General features: G+C 39.6%; 1 protein-coding gene and 1 pseudogene across 3 annotated transcripts in view; both read right to left on the bottom strand.

Annotated features, from left to right (window-relative positions):
- The window catches only part of LRCH3 (leucine rich repeats and calponin homology domain containing 3), a gene marked incomplete at its 5' end in the record, with an annotated part of 135,469 nt that overhangs the window by 90,303 nt on the left and 25,697 nt on the right, over nt 1-19,469 (bottom strand).
- Nucleotides 3,136-3,817, bottom strand: LOC102484343 (pre-rRNA-processing protein TSR2 homolog pseudogene; annotated as a pseudogene).

Here is a 19,469-nt window from a genome sequence, read left to right as displayed (position 1 = left end):
TGGGACTTCCATGCCACTTGGTGGCCCCCTTTTTTTTTTTTTTTTTTAAGTTATGTTGTAACTGCCAGAGGGCAAGTGCACTAGCCAGAGACAGAATAGAGGGAGAAAGAAAGCACTCCTCAGTGGGATGTCATCATGCTGTAATTCTTTCTCCTCTATTTCTCCATCCTGTTGGGATTTGGGGCATATATGCATATATGCCTAGAGTGTTTTTCAAGCAACTGGGGTCAGGATCTAATAGTGAGGTTGGTCTTGTAGGATCTCCCTCCTTTAACCACTAGGCCACAGGTCAGCCCTAAAATGCTTTCATTTTATGATATTCCCTTTCCCATTAAAATATACATGCAATTTTATTCATTTATTTATCTATTTACCTATTACCTGCGTAAAGAGTTTCATTTCTTCAAAGGTTTATAATCCAGGACAGTCCTTATTTATTCAGATGCTCAAGTGTTCCAGATTTGATTCCCTTTCAGGCCAGCTCCTGTATCTTTTTGATATACTGTTTTCATTGGGGGGTGGGGGGGTGGGGGCTGGATATTACCTTATATTCTGGCACAGGATGTTCTAGGCTTATCTTGTAACTTCTTTTTCCCAGTTCTGGAATCAGTTATTTCTAACCCTTGTCTAACAGAAACTTCTGTGGTAAGTTAAATTTGAGTTGGTTGAGAGCAGGAAAAATTTATCAACCCTGAGAGAAGTTACATTTTAAGCCATTAAGCTTTGGAGTGGTCTGTTACATAGCATTAGAAAACCAAAGCAGACATTGGTACTTGAAAACAGAAACTGCTGTTAATAGAAAGCTAAAACATCTGGCACTGGGTTTAGAACAAGGGACCAATCATGGTTCAAGTCCCAGACCTCGCAGCTTGCTTTCTCACTTTTCCTCTCTCTCCCTGTCTCTGTCTGTCTCTCTCTGGTGAGAACATGTTCCCTATAGCATATTTAAGAATAGTAATCATAAATAAAATAAAGTAAGTATTTCTTTTAAAAATGTAAGAAATATATGACAAAGAAGATTGCTAAGTATCTTAAACCTTAATGATGAGAAAGGGAGTGCATATATTTTCATATATATTATGAATGTCTAATGTCTCTCCCCTCACTTATTTTTAGATATCATTCAAATACATTATGTATTTTTCCTTTTCAAACAATACAGATAAAACAAAAGACATAGACCAAGTTAAAAGACCTTCTTAAGCTTACTTAGGAAAGAACATTAATTTTTGCCTAGAATAAGTTTTGGATTCATAGAAGATCGGAAAATGCACTCAATTTTAGAGTCTACAAACTATACTCTTCTTGCAATATCTTTTTAATCCTTTTACAATTTCTTTTATTCTCTTTTCATTTTCATTAAAATTTATTTAAGAATTATTTATTTACTATCATTATTTTTCAATTTTGACCACAGAGAGACAGTGAGAAAGAAAGAAAAAAAGAAAGAAAGCCGCTAGGTCTAGGACTCAAACTATGGCCCCCATTTTTCACCCCCTATTTGACAGAGGGTGCATGCACTCATCAGAGAGAAACAGAGGGAGAGGGAGAAAGGACCCCTCCCCCCAGAGGGGAATTGTTATGCCACAATTTTTTCTCCTCTATTTCTCTACCCTGGGATTCTGGGTGGGTACACACACACATACACCCAGCACATTTTTCAAGCAGCAGGGCTGGGATTCAAGTCATGCTGTCAACCACATGGAATTCTACTGCCTTATCCATCAGGCCACAGAGCCGGTCCAATCTTTCATCTTTAAATATTGCTGATCACATACACATTCTGCTAATGAATTGTTTTTAAAACAAAACCCTGGAATGATTTTGAAAAAAACATTTTTCCCCCAATTGTCAGAGGGTACATACATTCACCAAAGAGAAAACAAGAACCGCCCACTCCCCCACACTGGGGCTGGTCACACCACAATCCTTTTTGCTCTATTTTTTTCCTTCCCATCAGGATCTTGGGCACACACATGAACATGTGCCAAGAGTGTTTTCAAAGCTGCCAGGGCCAGGAGTCAGTCACATGGGATTGGCTTCCAATGCAAAGCACTTGGTCACTGTGCTATGGGGCCTGCCCAAGAAAAACTATTTCTTTTTGTTTTTTAAGAATTATTTTATTTAGCGTTATTTATTTATTTGTTCATTTATTTTTTTAATTTGACCAGAGAGTGACAGAGTGAGAGAGAGAGAGAAAAAGAGAGAGAGAGAGAGAAAGTCGCCAGGTCCAGGACCCTTACCACAAGTAGCCATGTGGGATTCCAACGCTCTTAACCACCACACCACCTGCTGGTCCCAAGAAAAATTATTTCTATAGCGAGACAAATAATCTAACCAGATTTTAGTCCTGGCTATATTATTTATTACCATTACATTTCAGAATCTCCCTGCCTACCACTTTTGGTGGGAAAACTATTATTTTACTTCTTTTGCAGGTAAGAAGTGCGCTAAAAGGTACTTTTTTTTTTTTAAAGGAAAATACAGTTTATTTCAGGCTTACAATAACTTTCAGAGCACTGCTGTACTGTACTCCATTTGTCCAAAGTACCAGGCTGCTAAGGGCACGCCCAGAAACTACTCCTTTACTGAACTCGGAAGCTCCCAGAAGTTAGATTTCAAGGCTACTCACTAATCAAGCCACAGATTAAACAATAAGATATTATGTATTAAGATCTTAAGCCTCATCCCTGGACTTAAATGGGATGGTATGATAAGTGAAGGAGGCGGCTAGAGGAAACAGAAAGCAAAACCTGAGCTAACCTTCTAGCCAAGGTCTTAGGATTCCCAAGGGAACCAAGGGCTGGCAGCTGGGTTACAGAAAGGGAGCAATCCTGGGAGGTTCCAAGTTCTGTAGAGGGGTAAAGTGCTGCTCTCTGTGTACATGAATGGTGGGATGGGGTAAGCAAGAGGATCCATAGCTCTTTTCATCCACATCTTTGACAAATCTCTTCCATTTGCCTGTTCATCTCACCATTCCTAAACCAGCCAGCCCCCAAGTGCTGACTAGAGGTTCTCCTGCCAGTCCTCTACCTTCACAACTCCACCTGCCCACCTTCAACCAGCATCTAGTTACTCCTCCAGTTATACCCACTCATGGACTATGCACAAGAAGCACCATGCTAGGAAACAGTCTCACCACTGAGGTGATAAATTAAGGCTGGAGGGAATGTGCAAGACAAGATCCTGACACCTCCAGGACCAAGTACCCAAGGGCTTTTCTTCCCCGGAGGAAGATAGATAGGGAAAATCTTCTACTATATCCTCTTCCTTAATAGTCTGGGTGTCTGGATCAGAGAGTTCAGGCTGGAGGCAGACCCCATCTGAAGTGGCCCCATCATTCGTAGCTGTCACCTCCATCTCTTCTACACTGTCCATATCATCTTCATCCTCATCAGTCTCTTTGGTTGTCTTAAGCGTGGTGGCTGTGACCCTACACTTTCTTTGGGTGATGTGGGAGGCCATCTCCCTGAGAGCAGACCCATCACCCCTCTGGAAGTGGTGGAACATGGTCTGCAGCTGCTGGCTCACCTGGGGCAGGCTCCCATCCTCCACCACAGTATCAAACTCATTGGTCATCAGCTCCCCGAGGAAGTCCTCCACCTCATCTAGCTCCAAGTCAGCATTACGGTTGAAGTAATCCTCCACTGCACCCCCTAGCCACACGGCCTTCTCCTGACTGTGCACGCCCCCAAAGCCATTCTCCACAGAGATCTGCAAGGCGGGCCAGGCCTCCAGCGCTGCGCAGACGCCAGCCCTGAAGAGAGCTCGCGCATCTTCCCCAGAGCCCGCCATCATCCAGCCTCAAGAGGTACTTTTTTCTAAGTCTCCCCTACTGACTGTTCAATAACCATCATTTTATAAATTAGGAGCAGTTGATTCCTAATTTTGGGGACAAACCTGGAGCCCAATGTGGATTTTTAAAAAATTATCCAGTTTTATTTGTTATTATTATTATTAATTTGACTAGAGAGAGAGAGAGAGAGAAGGAAAGAGAAAGAAAGTCACCATGTCTGGACCTTGAACCATAATCAGCCATGTGGGAGTCAAGCACCTTAACCATCACACCACCTCCTGGCCCCCTATGTTGATTCCTCAACCTGAAAAATGTTTGGGAAGGGACCAGCAGATGACGTAATGGTTACATCATTGGACTCCCATGTATGTGATTGTGGTTCGAGTCTCAGATCCAACAAATTAAGACTTGTGCTGGGTGCATGTGCGTGCATGCCCAAAATCCCAAGAGAAAAATGGATGAGAAGGGACTGAGGCGTGGCCATCCCTCCTGGGGGGTGATTTCTCGTTTTCTGTTTTCTCGTTTCTGCCTGTCTCTGTCTGTCTGGTGAGCGCACACACCCTGCTACAAAAATCTCTTTTAAAATGTTTGGGAAAACATTTATTACTATTTTCTTTTCGTAGAGGTTTTTGCCTTAGGAAGCATGAGCTCACCCAGAGAAAGAGACAGAGCAGTAATAGGAAAAGTGAGAAATTACCCTCTGGGAGGATAGCCATGCAGCAATCCCTTTTCCTCTATTATCCTCCTGGGATTCTGGGCATGCACGCACATGCATCCAGTGTGAGTTTCAAGTCACCAGGTCTGGGACTTAAACCAAGGTTGGCCTTGTGGGAGTCCAGCGATGTAAATAATAAAATGTATTTATTAACCAAGACAGCATTTTCTTAAAATAATTAGTCTATTTAACTTTATTTATTTATTTATTTTTTGGCAGGGTGGGGGAGTGAGGAAGCAAGTCACCAGGTTCAGGACTCAAACCGCAATTGGCCATGTGCAAATCCAGCATCCTTAACCACCACATTACCTGCCAGTCCCCCAAGACAGCATTTTATCCCCAACTGATTAAAAGGTTCAGAAAAAGAAATATAATTATTTTACTGACAGAATATTGTTCACTGTTGATAAGATGGAAAAAAAAAAAGGAATAGAAAAGAAATAAGGCAAAACCCTTAAAAACTACAAGATTCCTTATAACACAATAGCTTGTAATAAGTTAAATAGCTTAACAGCTTAGACATTTTAAAAGAAAATAACTGTAAATATCTCAGTAGTGTCCTAACTTTTAGCTGAACAAAATTTTGTTTGCTCTCAGAGAAATTTGCTCAATTTTGCCTTTGTGGATGTAGTCAGACAGGCAATTACCATTCTCGACTCTTCCTAGAATTGCCTGAAGCAAACTTTTTTCAAACTAATGTCTGGCTTTTCTACTGAAGGTGCCTGAGATCACTTCCTCTGAACTACCAGACCTAATTATATTCTTCCATCCCTATTCATCTCTCCTTTCACACTTAAGCTAAAGAAAAATTAATGCGGTGATCTATTTGTTGAAAGGAACCATCGATCTGAATATAGTTAAAGCAAGTTAAATGCAGTTGAACCAACCAATACAATTATAATTTATTTAAACTAAAGTTCTTTAGATCACGACAGGTCAGCTCGAACTCTTTCTGTTCTCTGTTGAGTTCTTCAGAGTTTTTCCAGCTATTGTGTATGAGCAAGTTGCCTAAAGCACACAGGAAAAAGGTACCAAGAGAACTATTCTCAGACCTTTCCTTTAAAAAAAGAGGTTTGGGTCATTTTGTGTTGCTTATTATCGTAAATGTATATAGTCAGACACTTTTTGGGTGTTTGCTGAGCTCACAGTGTTTTCGCTCTCATTTATAGGAGCTGACCTGTCTTCCCTCAAATTTTTAGTCATATATGCCAGTGATTATTAACTTTATGGATCCTCTCACTGAACTTCAGGCTCCCCCAAGTCATGACACTCTGATAAACTACTGTACCTTCTTCTTTTTCTTTTTTTCTTTTTTGAGAGGTTTTTTGCTATAGGGTGCATGTGCTTGACAGAAAGACAGAAACAGAAACAGAAAGCGAGAATTCCCCCGGGGGGGGGGGAGGGGGGTGGCCACACTGCAATCCCTTCTCCATTCTCCTCTCAGGATCTTGGGCACACATGTACATGTGCCTGGTGGTCCACCATGTGGGAGAGTCCAGCATCTTAATCACTAAGCCACCTGGTGGCCCCTGTAATTCATTATTAGATTATAAATTCCTTGAGACCAAGATCTTTGTTTCTTAAGTATCTAACATAATATCTGACCCTCAGGCTTACAAAAAGATCAAGTTCACTTGAAATTTTGTTTGTGTACTAGCACTGATTTCACGTTGATCAAATCTCTAATCTACTGTTTTAAGCTTTTTTAACAATTAGAAAATTATTTCACAATAAAAAGTTTATTTGGAGCCACCTTGTAGCATCATGGTTAGGGTGGCTGGATCCCACATGACCAACCCAGTGGTAGAGTCCTGGACCTGGGGGCTTGAGAAACTCATCAGGCACATGTGCGTATGTGCTTAAAAATCCTGAAAAGAGGGACCAGCAGTTGGCTATGGGACCAGTAATGGCTATGTCGCTGGACTCCCATGTAGTCGACTGCGGTTCGAGTCCCGGACCCGGTGGCTTAAACTCACGCCGACGCGTGTGCATGTGTGCCCAAGATCCCGAGAGGAGAATGGAGGAGAAGGGATTGCGGTGTAGCCATCTCCTCTGGGGGGCGATTTCTTGCTTTCTTTCTCTCTGTCTTTCTGATGAGCACACGTGCCCTATAGCAAAAACCTCTCAAGCCCTAAAAAAAAAACCCTCCAAAAAAAAAAAAAAAAAAAATCCTGAAAAGGAGGAGAGATAAAGAAGGGATTGCAGTGTGACCATTCCCTAGAGGGGGTAATTTCTCACTTTCCTTTTCTTTCCCTGGTAAGTACATATGCCCTCTGGTAAAAAAAAATTTTTAAAAAGGGGCCAGCAAGTGGCATGGTGGTTAAGGGCACTGGACTCCCACACAGCCGACTACAGTTAAAATCCTAGACAGCCGACTACAGTTAAAATCCTAGACCTAGTAGCTTGTTTTTTCACTCCCCTCCTTCCCTGTCCCTTTCTGGCCAAATTTTAAATAAATAAATAAAGTTAAATAAAGTAATTATTTAAATAATAATAATAAATAAAATGAATCATTTAAAAAATTTAAGTTTATTTGATATATAATTGATTTTTAAAACATGAATTCAATAAAAGGAAGGATCAGAAAATAACTTTGCTGGAAGAAATGTTATGGAGGAAATATTTACACATTAAGTCATATCATGGCCATATCACCAACAACCTTCTACAACATGAATTAAAATAGGGGGAAGAATGGGCTGGGGTGGCACAGTGGTAACACAACTGTGGGAAAGGTTCTGGGTTAACTTTCCAGGAACTTCTTGAGCATGCCAGGTATGTTTGTATAGTGCCTATAATCCAGGAAAGCTGAGACTGCAGGTGGATTGTGACACGCAGCTTTTGCTGAGGATATCTATCTCTTTTTCAATAAATAAATAAATAAATAAAGGTTAAAAATAGAATAAAATGGGTGAGTCAGCAGGTGGCATGGTGGTTAAGTTGCTATACTCCCATATGGCCAACTGTGGTTTGAGTCCCACACTTGGCAGCTTGCTTGCTTTCTCACTTTCTCTCTCTCTCTCTTTCTCTCTCTCTCTCTGGTGAGTGCATGAGTCCTGTAGCAAATTAACTAACTAACTAAATAAATAAATAATTAATAAAATTAATTAAATACATAATTAAACTAAACAAATAAAATATGTATCTCATAAGGGATTAATATCCAGAGTATATATATTTTTAAAGAAAGACTTTTGCTATAGCATGTGTGTGCTCGCCAGAGACACAGAGACAGAGAAAGTGAGAAACCAGCCCCCAGGGGGGATGGCCACACTGCTATCCCTTCTCCTCTAGTCTCCTCTTGGGATTTTGGACATGCACACATTAGTGCCTGGTGTGAGTTTCAAGCTACTGGGTCCAGCACTTGAACAAGGTTGACCATGTCGGGGTCCAGAGCCTTAACCACTATACTATTGGCTAGCCCAATATCTAGGATATTTATAAAGAACTCCTAAAACTTGAGAAGTATCTCATGTTAGGTGAATTCTCTTTGCAAGCCAAATGATATATATCGAGTAAATGCTTAAAAATATATATAAGAATTTAAAAAAATAATAATCTAAAAAAATGAAAAGCTATTTGCTGCTGCTAATGTGTATAGTAATGTCTTTGTCTTGACCGATATGCATGGTAATCATGCTGGAAAAAGAAATACCATACGCTATAGAGGTACAGGTGATTAAATGTAATATAAAAAATAATGAACGATAAATAAAAATTTTTAAAAAAGAACTCCTAAAACTCAGGCATATTTCCAACGAAGATATGCAAATGGCCAATAAACACATAAAAAAGATATTCAATATTGCTAATTGTTAGGCAAATACAAATCAAAACCACAAAGAGATATCTCTTCACAAACACTTGAATTGCTATGATCAGAAAACCAGAAAAAGGGATCCGCAGGTGGCATAATGGTTGCATTGCTGAACTCCCATGCAGTAGACCATGGTTTGAGTTCCAGATCCGGCAGCTTGAAACTCAAGCCGGGCACATATGCATGCATACCCAAAATCCCTAGAGGAGAATGGAGGAGAAGATACTGGTAATTCCCCTCCCCCCCGGGGGGTGATTTCTCACTTTCTGTTATGGCAAGCGCACACGATCTACAGCAAAAAAAAAAACATACACATACATACATACATATATATATTTAAAGGAAACCAGAAAAAAAAGTGTTTTTCGAGAATGTGGGGAAACTAGAACTCTCATGCTTTGGTGATGAGAATGTAAAATGGGGCAGCCAATCCGGCAAAGAGTATAGTGGTTTCTCAAAAACTTAAACACAGAATTATGTTTATGAGCCATATGATACAGTAATTCCACCTCTGGGTGTATAGCCAAAAGAACTGAAAGCAGAGAACTGAAAGCAGACACTTGAATAAATATTTGTACACCAAAATTCACACAGCATTATTCACAATAGCTAAAAGGTAGAAACCACTCAAACATTTATTAGCACATGAATAGACAAAATGTGTTATATGTATAAAATAGATTATTTTGCTTAAAAAGGGGATGGAATTTTAATACATGCTACATCACTGATAGACCTTCAAAACATTATGCGAAGTGAAAGGGGCCAAACAACAAAAGACAAATAATGCACAATTCTATTTACATAAGGTACCCAACCCAGAAGAGTGAAATGTATAGACACCAAGTAGAATGATTACCAAGCACTGGGAGAAAAAGATGGTAATGAGGAGTTATTGGTTAAGTTATATGGTGTTTTGGTTTGGGAAGATGAAAAAGTTTTGGACATAATATAGTGCTAAAAATTAGGGATACGCAGTTAGCATAATGGCTATGTCGCTGGACTCCCATGTAGTTTACCGCGGTTCGAGTCCCAGACCCGGTGGCTTAAACTCACACACCAGGCACGTGTGCGTGCATGCCCAAGATCCTGAGAGGAGAATGGAGAAAAGATTGTGGTGTGGCCATCCTCTGTGGGGTGGGGATGGGGTGACTTCTCACTTTGTGTCTCTCTGTCTTTCTGGCAAGTGCACGCGCCCTATAGCAAGAACCACTTTTTTTTTAAAAAAAAAGTTATATAATAATGGGAATTTTAAAAAATTTTTTAAAGAATTAGTAATATTATTTATTATTATTAGTATTTTACCAGAGAGAGAGAGAGAGAGAGAGAAAGAAAGTGAGAAAGAAAGCTGCCAGGCCCAGGACTCAAACCACAGTCAGCCATGTCAGAGTCCAGCACCTCAACCACCACACCACCTGGCAGCCAACAATGAGAATGTACTTAATACCACTAAACTATACACTTAAAATGGTTAAAATGGGGCCAGCCCCATAGCCTACTGGATAAAGGAGCCAGATCCCACATGACCAACTCGTGGTTCAAATCCTGACCCTGACAGCTTGAAAAACAAGCCAAATGTGTGACCAAATTAAGAAATGAGGAAGGTATTGCGGAGAGATCATAGCCCATAGGGCGGTGCTTCCGCAACGCTCCGTAAGCGTACATGCCCTCTGGCAATTTTTTTTTGAGAGGTTTATTGCTATAGGGCACGTGCACTCACCAGACAGAGAGAGACAGAGAGACAGAAAGCAAAAAATCACCCCCCGGGGGGATGGTCACGCTGCAATCCCTTCTCCTCCATTCTCCTCTCGGGATCTTGTGCACGCACGCACACGCGCCCGGCATGAGTTTTAAGCCCCCGGGTCTGGGACGCAAACCGTGGTCGACTATGTGGGAGTCCAGTGACATAGCCATTACACTAACTGCTGGTTCCCGCCCTCTGGCAATTTAAAAAGAATGATTAAAAGGGTAATATCTATTATGTATATTTTACCACAACTTTTTTTGGGGAGAGGTTTTGCTATAGGGTTAAATCACTGGGTCCGGGATCGAACCGTGGTTGACTACATGGGAGTCTAGCGACATAGCCATTATGCTAACTGCTAGTCCCACCACAACACTTTTTTGAGGGGAGATTTTTGCTATAGGGCATGTGTGCTTGTCAGAGCCACAGAAAGAGAGAAATCACCTCCTAGGTGGATGGCTACACTGCAATCCCTTCTCCTCTATTCTCCTCTCAGGATTTTGAGCAGATGTACACACACATCTGGTGTGAATTTTAAGCAACTGGGTCCAGAACTTGAACCATGGTCAGTCATGTGGGAGGAGTCCAGTGCCTTAACCACTCCACCCCCTGCTGTCGCCACCACAGTAATTGTTAAAAAAAGAAATGTATAGTGCTTAAATAAAAAATAAACATAATCTACCTTTTTTTAGTGAAGAGTACTTTAAAAATCTCTAAAATTATAGGCTTTTCTAATAATCATATTCTGTGTCTCAGCAATAAACTAAACAATACACAAATTACAGAAACAAAAATCCAAAGTATTCCTGAACCGTAGCTCTCAAAAATTAGTCTCACAACTGTGTAACTGAATCTGACAGTTGCTCATTAAATTCTTCTCTTCTCATTTCTCTTTGTGAGGGAGAAGAAAAGTTTAATATTAATTTCATTCCAAATGGTTATGTAATTATGATAGTAGGACCTATTTCTTTAAATCTTAGTAAATAAGCCAGGGAAACCTAGATTCATTCCAGTCTAAACACAAATTAATGTTTTCAACAGTATGGCATTTATTAAGAAATGCTAGCAGTCAAAAGTCTTGTGTTCTTCTAATAACTCCTTCAGGCCATCCCACGCAATGACATCATCTGTACCAAATAAAGCCCATTATACAATACTCATATATACAATATCATCACTTTCTATGAGAACAGTCATACTGTTATGAATGTTACAAGAGTCAGAGATTACAACAAGCAATCTGTATAAGAGATTTTTAACACTGAGCAGCATAAATTTTAAAAGATTATGTGAATAATATCTTTTAATAAATGGTAAATACAGACTATAAGAAATTTCTAAAATACACTTTTAATATGAAATAAACTAATTCTTAAGGAAGGTCAAGTCCTTCAAAAATTACATAATAGTAGTAATTTAAAAGTATTATTTGGGGACCAGCAGATGGCATAATGGTCATGTCACTGGACTTCCATGTAGTCAGCTGTGGTTTGAGTCCCAGACCTGGTGGTTTAAAAGTCACTCCAGGTGCGCGTGTACCCAAAATCCCGAGAGGAGAAGGGACTGCAGTGTGACCAACCCTCTGGGTGGGTGATTTCTCGCTTTTCTCTCTGTCTCTCCAGTAAGCACACATGCCCTATAGTAAAAATCCCTTTTGTTTTAAAAGAATTATTTAATATTATTTATTCATTCATTTATTTTAATTTGACCAGAGAGAGAGAGAGAGAGAGAGAGAAAGAGAGAAAGCAAGCCACCAGTCCAAGATTCGAACCATGGTCAGCCATGTGGGAGTGTCCAGCACCTTAACCACCATGCCACCTGTGGTCCCTGCAAAAATCCCTCTTAACCAGAAAAAAGCGGAACCAATAAATGGCGTAATGGTTGCATCGCTGGACTCCCACATGATCGACTGTGGCTCAAGTCCCAGACCAAGCTACTTAAAACTCATGCCCCAGGCACATGTGCATGAGTGCCCAAAATCCATCCCTGGGAGGGGGTGGGGGGGAGTGATTTCTTACTTTCTGTCTGTCTATGCCTCTCCAGCAAGTACATCTGTCTGATAGCAAAAATGTTTCTTAAAAAAATAAAGTATTATTTGTTAACTATTTAACAAAACACAATATTGTTCATGGTGCATCCCACAGGCTAAATAATACCAAGGAGAAAGAAAACAGTTGCCTGTTAATGATAACTGATGGTGATTTGTTAAACTTCTGAAACATTTTCTTTACATCTGTCACATTTAAAATACACTCTATACTCAGGTATTTCCTTTTTGCTCTCAATGCAAAAACATCATTTTATTTTAGTCATTAATATTAATTATGTAACCTAGGGAGACTGAAAAATGTAATATTTCCTCATGGTTTTCACTGTAAAGTCATATTATTTTACATGACTTATTTTTTAACATTAATTTTAATGTTTTATAAAAGTAGTAAATTAAAAAAATTATTAGTGACCTCCACTTTTGGGAAGATAGAACAGATACACTTTTCCTTATTCCTTCTTTTAAATGTAAGTGAAAACTGGCCATCAGACATAAGCCTCCAAAAAGGTTGAGACCTAGGGACCTCAGTATTCAAAAAACAACAGCAATGAGTTCTCTGAGCTTTCCTCTTTTTTTAAGAGAGATTTTTGTTATAGGGCAAGTGTGTTCACCATAGAAACACAGACAGACAGAGAGACAGAAAGGGAGGGATCACTCCTCCAGGGGAGATGGCCATATAACAAGTACTTCTCCTCCACTCTCCTCTTGGGATTTTGGGCGGGCACGCACGCACGCATGCACACGCACACAGACCTGGTGTGAGTTTAAGCTGCCGGGTCTGGGATTGGAACCACAGTCAACTACGTCGGAGCCCAGCAACATAACCATTACGCCATCCGCTGCTTTCCCCTGGGTTTTCTTTTTGACTCAGATATCTGAGACTCAGAGCCGAAGTCTCCAATTTAAGCAGAAACACCAATACACAGAGATGAAAAACAAAAACAAAAACAAAAAACAAAGAAACAAAAGCCTGTTCTCTCAAGCTGAAAGACCAGCAAAGGGGCAGCTTAGTTTAGTAAGGCAGAAAACGTTTACATAACTGCTCTACTCCAGCCAAACACCGCAGTACAAACTGGCCTCATATTCATGCCAGTATAGGCTGAGTGGGGAGGTTAAACTTCCACCCGCTGGAATGTAACCAGGCATGTCAGTGATCTCCCCCTTTTTCTCCCCACTGAGGGGATGTCAGAGAAGACCAAGTATGGGTCTGCACTTCCAGTGGAGGTGCACTGGGTAGTATTAATGAGGCACCCTCCCCCTCCTGTTGTTGTGGTGTTAGAGGAGGCCTGGTAGAGAGCCAGAATTTTTACTACTGCCCAGAAATAACATCCCCTGCCCCTGTGGTGTCAGGGCAAGCATAGGAAGCAGTAATAACATATTTCTACCCATTCCAGCCAGCAAAGTATCAGTAGAAGCCTAGTGGGGAGCTGAAACTCCCAGCCCTGCCCAACAGGAACAAGGAGTCTCCTGCTCACTGAGGTCTCAATGCAGGCCAAACACAGGAGGTATGAGGTGGTATGAGGCAGCCTCCTTTTCCAGTTACAGTGATACTATAGGACACTAGCTCAGAGTTTAAATAAGGTCCAGAGTCTTACCCAAAATGTGTAGGTTTTAATTAAAAATACTCATTAATACCAAAAACCAGAAAGACCTCACACTGAATGAAAAGACAACTAATAGATGCCAACGCTGAAATGACAGAGATGATACCATCATAAAAATGCTTCAGTCAGCAATTAGAAACTCTCTTCAAACAGAGGGAAATCAGAAAGCCTAGCCAAATAAATCAAAATAAAGAAGAACCAAGTGGAAGTTTTAGAATTGAAAAGTACGGGACCAGAAGTTAGCATAATGGCTATGTCACTGGACTCCCATGTAGTCAATCATCGTTCGAGACCTGGACCCGGTGGCTTAAACTCACGCCGGGCGTGGGTGCGTGCATGCCCAAGATCCCGAGAGGAGACTGGAGGAGAAGGGATTGCGGCATGGCCATCTCCCCTGGGGGGTGATTTCTCACTTTCTGTCTCTCTGTCTTTCTGGCGAGCGCATGCACCCTATAGCAAAAACCTCTCAAAAAAAAAATTGAAAAATACAATAATTCAAACAAAAAACTGAATCGATGGGTTCAATAGCAGAATGCAATATAAAAAACAATAGGTGAACTAGAAAAAAGAACAGTAGAAATCACCCAATCTCAATAACACAGAGAAAGAAGACTGAAAAATAAAATGAACAAAGAGGCACAAAAATCTAACATTCATGCTATCAGAGTCCTGTAAAAAGAGAAGGAAGATGGGGCTGAAAAGGGAGCTGAAGAAAAAGTAACTAAAAACTTCCTAAGTTTGGCAAGAACTATAAACCTACAGATTCTTCAAGAAGCTGAGTAAATTCCAAATAGAATAAACTCAAAGAAATCTACACCAAGACATAGTACAGTCAAACTTATAAAAAGTAAAGAAAAAACCCTGAAATTACAGTATATTTCATATCAGAAACCACGGGAGGCCAGACGGAAGTGGCACAACATCTTTCTAATGCTGGAAGAAAAGAATTGTTCACTAGAATTACATAACCACTCAGAGGGAAACCAAGACATTGTCAGATGAACAAAAACTAATAGAATTTGTTGCTCGTAGATCTAACCAAAAACAATGGCTAAAGGAGGTCGTTTAAATAGAAAGGAAGAGATAAAAGGAATTGTATACCATCAAGAAAGAATATAGTGTATAGTTTGCTAGGGCTGCCATAGTAAAATATCACACACTCAGTAGCTTAAGTAACAGACATTTATTTTCTCACAATTCTTTTATTTCCTTTCTGTAATTGTCAGTGGGCCTTTGTGCCTGCTGGAGAGAGAGAGAAGGTAAAAGCATCCCACAACAAGATGTGATCACCCTGTTCTTCATTTCTGCATCCTTTCGGGACTGTGGGCATACATACACATACACATACGTGTGTGTGTGTGTGTGTTTAAGAGAGAGATTTTTGCTATAGGGCGCATGTGCCTGCCGGAGAGAGAGAGAGAAGAAATCACCCAAGGGGATGAGCATGCCACTGTTCCTTCCCTTCCATTCTCCACTCAGGATCTTGAACATGCACACACATGCACCCGGGATGAGTCTTAAGCCACAGGATCTGGGACTCAAACTGCAGTGATCACGATGCTATCTGCTGGCCCCATACTTGATATTTTTTTTTCAAGTTACTTGGGCCAGGATTTGAACTGTAGGTCAGCCATGTGGGATCTGGCTGCCTTAACCACTATGCTCTGGGGCCAGTTCTATTTTCCAACAATTCTAGAAATTTGATTAGATGATCAAGGTGTTGACATGTTGGTTTCTTGGGGGTCTTTCTCTTTGGCTTCCAAGTTGTTGTCTTCTCTCTATTGTGTATTCGTATGATCTTTCCTGTGTCTTTGTCCAAATCTCCTTTTAGAAGGACACTAGTTATATTGAATTAGGATCCATCCAAATGATCTCATTTTAACTTAATTATCTTTTTTTTTTTTGAGAGGTTTTCGCTATAGGGCGCGTGCACTCACCAGACACAGAGAGAGACAGAGAAATAAAAAGTGAGAAATCACCCCCCAAGGGGGATGGCCATGCCGCAATCTCTTCTCCTCCATTCTCCTCTCGGGACATGCACACACACACACACACACACACACGCACGCACACACGCCCAGCCTGAGTTTAAGCCACCGTGTCTGGGACTCGAATCGTTGTCGACTACATGGGAGTCCAGCAACATAGCCATTACGCTAACTGCTGGTCCCAACTTAATTACCTCTTGAAAGGCCCTTTTTCCAAATACAGTCATATACAAAGGTACTGGGGAGGTTGGGACTTCAACATGCAGATTTAGAGGGAAAAAAGAACACAATTCAGTTCATACAGCAAGCAAAAACATGGGTAAATATAAAAGGCTTTTCTCTGTCTTGATTTTTCTAAATTACACTTAATGGGTGAGGCAAAAATTATAACACTATATAATGTTATTCTAAAGGTATGTAGAAAAAATACTGGGTCATCTGAAAAGTCATGACACGTTTTTCTATGCAAAAACGTGTCATGACTTTTCCAACAACCCAATATTTAAGAAAACTGTAAAAATGAAGATAAAGGGACACGAGAGGTAAGGTATTTGTTCTTCACTTGAACTGATAAAATGATGACGAAAGACTAGTAAGTTAATACATATAATGTAATACTTCTTAGGGCACCAACTAAAGTACAAAAGAGTTTCTGAGATACACTCAAAAACACCACAGATAGGGACCAGCAGATGGTCTAATAGTTATATCGCTGGACTCCCACGCAGTCGACCATGATTCAAGTCCTGGACCCAGCATTTAAAACTCACACTGGGCATGTCTATGTGTGTGCCCAAAATTACAAGAGAAGAATGAAGTAGAGATTGCAATTTGGCCATCCCCCCTGGGGGTGATTTCTCACTTTCTGTCTCTGTCTCTCCAGCAAGTACCCTACTGCCAAAAATATCTCTTAAAAGAAAAAAACACACCATAGACAAATAAAAATGGAATTCTAAAAAATGTTCAAGAAATCCACAAAGAAGACAGGAAAAAATCAGAAAAAAGAAAATGGTAACAACAAAAAAAGTCAGACTTAAGCCCTAACATACTAATATTAACAATTATATTAAATATAAACAATCCATACCAAAAGAGAGATGCGTAAAGTGGATGTAAAAACACAATGCAACTATATGCTGTCTACAAGAAACTCACTTTAAGTTTAGGGATTCAGGCAGGTTGGAAGTAAGAACACCAATTAGTACCATAAACAGCACATGTCTGATGTCTAAGCTCTTCCAACTCCCACTACCTGTTCCCAGATCAACCACTTTCAATTCTTCTAGCTGTAATTCTGGTGCTCACTGCTATGTTCATATGGAACATACTGTTGTTTCTTGAATTTCAAAATGTTAATATTCCTACCACAGACAATGTGTACTTAGTCTCTTAAATCCCTTATACTCTCACCTCATACATTTCCCTCCACCATCCTCCCTACATAGCTGTATCATCTTCTCTGAAGAAATCATTACTCACCGTTTATATTATTAGAACTATACAAATAAATACACATTAAGTAGAGTCAGATCATGTATCATGATCACATTCTTTTCTTATACATCTTTTTGTTTCCCCTGAACTTTTTAGTTTATTTTTAGTTTCACAAAATGCTTATTCTCTTACATCCAATGCATTTACAAAGTGTTAATACTTTAAATATTTATCATTTCTACCAACTGCAGCATAATCTAAGAAAACCAAAGTGGACACTTTTAACACAGATGTAGTCAAGTATTGTTTTTTGTATTTATTTTTAATATTTTTGGTTTTTTAATATTTAATTTTATTATTATTATTTTATTTTCTAATTTTTCTATAAGACACGTGTGCTCATCAGAGACAGGGAGAGAGGGAAGGAGAGAAGAAGAGAAAGAAAGAAAGCTGCCAAGTTCAGGACTTGAACCATGATCAATCACATGGGAGTCCAGTGCCTTAACCAACATGCCACCTGCTGGCCCCATCAAGGATTGTTAATACTTTTTTTTCTGAAAGGTTCTAAGCTTCCCTCAATATCAGCACAGTGGTTTTATTGCCTGTTTCATCTAGTGCATAATTTTGTTAATAGCATATAGAAATGAATAGCTTCAAATTGCATAAATAGATACCATGTCATCAATCTACCCAATTAAGAGCAATTACCAAGTTTAATAATAAATTACAAAGAAATAATAATTCTGGCTTGTATGGAAATGTGTGGTATTTTCAAACATTACCCACCAATACAAATCTCCAAAGCTTAACTTAAGAGTGGGAGGATGGGTTTCACAATATTATAATTTTAACCTCAATTTACATGAATTTTAGTATATTACAAAGATGTTTGCTCTATGTCATAATGGTGCTTTCCAGTGTTCACAATTTACAGCTTCAACTTGTACATATGTAGTTCATTAACATAAGGCACAGTACTTACTACTGCAACCTATGCCTTAAAAAAAAAAAAAATCCCACCTTATATAGAAGTCTGAGCATGGTATGATTTAAAACTGATGAATGAGGGGACCAGCAGGTGGCAAGGTGATTAAGGCGCTAGACACTCCCACATGGCTGATCACAGTCCTGGACCAGGTGGTTTGCTTTCTCACCCTCTCTCTCTGTGTCTCTCTCTGGTCAAATTATAAATAAATGAATGACTAAATAAAAATTAAAAAAAAAAAACACTGATGAATGAAACATGTTTTTAAAAATATTTTAGCCATTTTGGGGGCCAGCAGGTGGCATGGTAGTTAAGGCATTGGACTCTGACATAGCTGACTATAGTTCAAGTCCCAGACTTGCTGACTTTCTCTCTGTTAAAAATATTAGGGGCCAACAGGTGATGTGGTGGATAAGAGCACTGGATTCCCACATGGCCAACCATGGTTCAAGTCCTGGACCTGGTGGCTTGCTTTCTCACTTTCCCTTTCTCTCTCTCTCTCGTGAAATAAAGAAAAAAAAATAACAATAACAAATGGAAATAAATAAAGAATTCTTAAAAATAAATAAATAAATAAAATGGAATAAATAAAAAAATTAAGGACCATCAGGTGAAATAAAGGCTGCGTTGCTGGACTCATACGTGATTGACCACAGTTTGAGTCCTGGACCTGGCAACTTAAAACTCAGGCCAGGCACGTGTGCATGCGTGCCCAAAATCCCAAGAAGAATGGAGAAATGTACTACAGCATGGCCATCCTTTCTAAAGGGATTTCTCTATCTTTCCACCAAGCGCATATGCCCTATAGAAAAACTCTCTTAAAAAAAAAAAAAAGTCTCACTGGGACAAGCAGGTGGAGTGGTGGTTAAGGTGCTGGACTCCCACATGGCTGACCATAGTCTGAATCCTAGGCCTGGCAGCTTGCTTTCTCACTCTACCTCCCTCTCTGTCTGTCTCTCCCTGCTCAAATTGAATAACAATAATAATAATAGTAATAATAAATTAATGATTCTTTAAACAAAAAGTCTTACTGGAAAGGCTATGGGGTAAAACATCATGTTTTATCTGTTTGCATACATTTGCTCAGAAAAAACAATTGTGTAAACTAAATGACTTGGAAAAAAATGGCTTTATTATTTCTTTTCAGTTATGTTTTCCACATATTCTAAGAGAGTGGGATGCAGAAAAATGTATGTAGGCTAATAATTTGGTACATATTTCCAAAGCTTGGCCATAAGAAAAGTTACAAAGAAATTTAACAAGAAAAACAAAAAATTAAATCAAACTCAGAACTCCAATTTAGTTTAGCTAAAAGAACTATCCTTTCAGACTAGAG

This window comes from Tupaia chinensis, unplaced genomic scaffold, assembly GCF_000334495.1.
Source record: "Tupaia chinensis unplaced genomic scaffold, TupChi_1.0 Scaffold000415_1, whole genome shotgun sequence".
NCBI classification, from domain to species: Eukaryota; Metazoa; Chordata; class Mammalia; order Scandentia; family Tupaiidae; genus Tupaia; species Tupaia belangeri.
The sequence above is the reverse complement of the archived record's forward strand: the minus strand, read 5'-3'. Positions and strand labels throughout refer to the sequence as shown.